Source organism: Coregonus clupeaformis, chromosome 12 (genome assembly GCF_020615455.1).
Source record: "Coregonus clupeaformis isolate EN_2021a chromosome 12, ASM2061545v1, whole genome shotgun sequence".
Lineage (NCBI taxonomy): Eukaryota > Metazoa > Chordata > Actinopteri > Salmoniformes > Salmonidae > Coregonus > Coregonus clupeaformis.
In genome coordinates, this window is record NC_059203.1 from 41,094,806 (window position 1) to 41,100,090 (window position 5,285).

The following is a 5,285-nucleotide window of genomic DNA, read 5'->3' on the forward strand; positions in this document are numbered from 1 at the left end:
AACCTTTGCGTTGCTAGACGTTCACATTGTACATCCACCTACCCACCCTAATTACATTTTTGCCTTCTGTCTACGCTTGTGAGGAACATGTTTTGGTTTATTTAATCCATTTACAGAGTTGTCTTTTGTTTGTAGCGCTCGAGTCAATGTTGATTAAGGACGCGCGTCTGATTATGCATAGAAGTAGGCCTAGGATACCTGGCCTGCGTGCAAATGTAGACCTATAAATGTGCCTATTTGGGGATCTGATAGTATTTCTGATTGTCTTAACTCACCACCACAGTTGAGCATCTCAAAGTTATTTTTTCTTCACCTCAAACAGCAAGTAAACAAAGTCTGTTTTTACATCAATTGAGAATGACAATAGTTGCTCAACGTAGCCTATTTGAAAAATCTGGTCAAAAGAACAGTCAACTCTTGGTCGACCAAGATTTTGTTTAGTTGGGGACAACCCTAGTCTCATGTAACCATACCAAACGTAACATACCATACTATTTTGAGTGCCACGGATTTATGTTTACTATTTTACGCCTAGTCTATGGCTGGTATGTGAGCACAAGATAGAGGGGTGGATAAATTAGGGGATCATCATAATGGCAGAGAGGAAAAGAAAGCTAGAGCAAAAGCCCGATAGGAAGAGATAGAGCAAGTTAGAAGAGGAAAGAACAACAGAGAGAGAGAGAGAGAGAGAGAGAGAGAGAGAGAGAGAGAGAGAGAGAGAGAGAGAGAGAGAGAGAGAGAGAGAGAGAGAGAGAAATCAAGATCACTGTGCAATGTTCCTCACAAGCGTAGACAGAAGGCTTGACTCCTGTCCCTCACCACATTCCTTCCTAAAGGCCATAGTGATAAGCATCCCTTTTTCCCCCCTCAGTCCCCCTCTTAAGTTATTCTGGTCACACACATGCTGTTAAGGAGTTGATAGTGCATCTGTCTTCAGTCCAGTGCGAGTCATCATGCCAAACACCATCTTTTACCCACAACAGTTTTGAAAGAGAATGTCCCAGGTTTCATCATCCATTGTGACAGAGTACATTTGCAGTTTTGATTATGAAATACCTTCTTGTCACACCTGAGGAAGAAATTACTCTCAGAAAGGAAAAATACAGCTTCTCTCTTTTTTTTTCTTTTTTTAATGTATTTTAGTTTCATCCAACAAAATGTAAAGGGTAAAACACAAGCTTTGTAGTAGGGCTAAATGAAGTGGCATACTATCTGTGAACTGTCACTCAAAGCCTTCCTTTTATGCCCTAATTCCTCTGGTGTAGAAAGTCATATCTGAGAATCTGTTTGTGAAAATATCCATGAGAACCATACAACAGCTGTGAGGTCATGATCTGTTTGAGCCACATATAAGCATGGCCAATATCTATTTTGTAAAGCCCAAGACTATTTTAAACTCTAACCTCCCAATCCCATTCCCCAAATATCAGAGGTGCTTTATTGTGGTATATTCTAAACATACAAGGATGACCGTCCAGAGAAGAACTCTGAGAGTCAAATGGCTGTGTTCCAAATAACAGCTCCACAGCTCCCATTTATAACTACCTTGCAAAGCTTCATTAAAAATCTCTGTTCACAAGGAACAGTCAATAATGTCCTTGGTATGATTATTACTCTGGTTTTACAGTTTGGAGACCAATTAAGGCCAATGTCTTATTTCTTGGTTGACAGGTACACCAAGTAGCCTATATTCTCTCCATAACCTAAAAATAGACTTTTGATAAAATCTGTAGACAGTCCCAAGCCCCTTTCAGCGACCTTATATGGATGAAACATAAAAAATATATAGAGTAGAGAGGCACCAAAGGCTTTAGGCTCTACTGAAGTTGTCCTAAACCCACTAAACCCAAACAAAAACAAAGAAGCCATTTCTCAAGGCTGACACAAGTCAGCTTTCCACATCACAACCTTGAGCCACCATCCGGTTACATAAGGCTGCCCTGATCTCACAACCAGGACAGTGACTGTTGTTCTACAGTATCTATCAGGGTAATACAGAGATTACCCTGGTCTGCGTGAAGGACCTTGATAAAAACAGACATTGTAGTGCAAGCAAGCCTGTAGAAGTACCCGTTTTAAACTATAATTCCCAGCCAGCATTTAATGACATCCAGTTAGTTGGGAAGAAGACTCCTTTGAGGAAACTTGTCAGACGATTTGAGTTGCCTGTGTTGAGTTTGAGGCCTGTGAAACAATTCTGTGTTAGTGAGACTGCCATAACCCTGAGTTTGTGTCATCTATTTAGGCATAAGTAATTGACAGGACAAACTGTTTCAAAGGTTGTTTTCATCCCTGAAAAAAGGACCAAGACGTTGTAATAAAACAGCACAGATAACCTATGGGTCATTTCCACCTGAGACTTACCCCACACCAGTGTGTTGTCAGTGTTTATGGTAATTTAAGCTCTAGTGTTTTTTTTAGGGAACTGTGTTTCCATCAGGAGTGTGACACTAAAGATTTGGGGCAAGCAGAATCAACGTCTGCGTCATCAAGACAGTTGCTTAGTAAGCAGGTGTTAACCATGGAAGGTGTTAACCCATTTTCTCAGTTAGCCATTTATGTAAATACTAGCTGAAAAGTACCAGTGGCCTGGCCTTGGCCCCAAGTCAGAGCAGGTCCACTGAAGCCATGGCCCAGTGAGACACTGGAGCCAGGCCTTTGAAGGAAAACACCGGGGTAAGTCTCAGGTAGAAATTCACCACCAGAGTGTGCTGGTTTCAGACAGTCCATGGTTGGTCTGTCGAGTTTCCTCATCATCATTTCCATCATGCACGAAAATGTTAAGAAGGTGTATGATCTGTGATATGTGCTCCTCTAGAGTGTGCTCAATAGTGCATGGGTAATAGAAAGAACCTGAAATGGAAAGGCAATCCAGCCCAGCTCGCCATAACCAATGTTCCCTCTAAACTGCACGCAGTAGCCCCGAGACTGCCGCGCAACTCCCCAAGGACTGCCGTGCAGAATAAATATCAGCCCACTGGGAGAAGCACGAGATTGAACTTCGCACTTTCTAGTGCAGTGGTCACCAACCGGTCGATCTCCAAGGCATTCCTAGTCAATCACCAAACATTTCTGTAAAAAAAAACAACGATAAAGGCTTGTGTTCCTATTTGTTTTATTTGTCTCTGGCTGTTGGCGGTAGGTGCACCCGATTCAGCTGCCCTGCACGGCGGGTAGGCGAACTGTTGCCATTTTGAACTATTTCATTTGTCTGAAAGTACAAACTCTGCCTTCCCGGCGGGCCTGGAGAGCAAATCAAGTGCACTATAGGCCTACCGCTGGCCAATCAGATGGCTTAGATTACTGTGTCTGCAGTAATGTAGCAGGCATAAAAGAAAGCTACAGCAAAGTTGATACTGTGAAATGTCAAAACTTTCAAAACCATGACTAGAGAGAGACTGTCAACGAATACAGCAAAGAGCTGCTGTTTTTATGTGTGAGTTCATGTTTAAGTTCTTACTCAGCACGGTCAACACTGTATTCAACACTTTTGTAAGCCATAACATGTGCGTTCTTCCAATTTCCACTGAGCGCTACAACAAGCACTGCAGCAGTAATGATTGAGTAGGAAAGTGTATCGATAGGCTTGCTTTATTATTATTAGCGGCTTGGTTTTTTTAAATATCAAGGAATATTTCACTTTCTCTGTTCATAGGAGGAACAACATGAATTTGTGCATGAGGCAGAAATAATGATGTGCGACTCGAATTTTCGCCATCAGCTGGAAGACGGTGTCCCTTTTTGGTCAGTGTCAGTGGAGGAAAGGGAGAGCAGAGGGATGTTGAGAGGCGGACCCTCAGTCTGCTGCTCTCTCCCTCCGCTGAGACTGACCATCAGATGCAGGCACCATCGACCCAGTAAAATAAAAATAAAAAGCTAATTATAGAAATGTATGCTCACTCAGCTGTGCCTCACAAGTAATACAACAACGGATCTATTACCGGTGTGATCATATAGCCTACCTCAAATTTTGAAATATAATTTAAAGAAATGTCCCGAACAACAATGCATTTGCAGCGCAATTCAAGAAAATCCAATATGCGATGATAATGTATTGGGCCTATAGCTTACTGCACAAACCTCATTGCTACAGTCATGTTTTTAATTGGTTAAAGTTGCATAGGCTTACATATTTTTAAGTAATGTAAAAAAAAAAAATCTGAGCGGTAGATCTCTGCTTGCATTTAGACTCAGAAAGTAATCTTGACTCAGAAAAGGTTGGTGACCACTGTTCTAGAGTTTTCCCTGTTAACACTATCAAAGTTGTGCCTTTACTGTGGCAATTGTGATCGAATCAACACAATATTAGCCACTTTCATTGCAACATATCGAAACAAAATGAACTATGCAAGACATTTTCTTGTACGCAGAATGCATCGGAGTAGGATTCTATTGCATTGACATGTACCACTCAACCCTTGCTCTACACAGACCGGTGCAGGATAACCAATCAGAGCTGCAGTAGGCCTATATGCAAATAGACCAATGGCACAAATTCATATGAATCTGTGCCATTTACTTTGAACTGGACTGTGTTTACAGCATGAGCGGTCGTGAGTAGATGCGCTTGTTTTGAGATCAAAGCGAGAGCTGCATGTAGCCACGTGTGCACATTTTGTTAATATCCTTTGCTAGTTAGTGAGTTATTAGCCCAGTTATAGATACCTTGTAGTCAGCAATAGGGGAGTGATTGCTTCCTACAAGAGCACAAAATGTGTACATTTCTAGGCATCTTTGAAAAGCGAGTCAGGTAAAGAGCTTTTGTTTTGTCTTAAAGGGACAGTGTTGTATTTTGAGACAGGCTTGAATAAGCTAAGTAGCCAATAGGCAGAGGGTAGCATAATTTGTCTGATTCTCTGTAATAATAGTATGGGAATAATAATACATTTTATTTTGTAAAGTGGTTTCTTGCATCAAACAACACAACAACATTTTCCGTCACCTCCTTGTCTGAAGGACAAGTGGATAAACAGGTTATTGTCAAGCCCTGCATGTTTTTTTCAAAAGTCTCATGGAATGTATGCTTACATTGAACACCACATATTGGCTGCTACTGCAGGCTGAATGATAGAACAGCGATTTCCATGTTAAAATGTTATGGGATGCATTTTCTCCATTGTTTTTGATGGTAGGCCACTCTGGTAGGCCTACATTATGATCTTATAGCCACAGTAGCCTACTTGGTCACTGTTTAAAATGGTAACTTAAAGCGGGTACAGCCTCAGTGTACACAGTAAACGCGCTCTGGAAGTTGCACAGAATTTGCGTTCAGTAGACCTGAAATT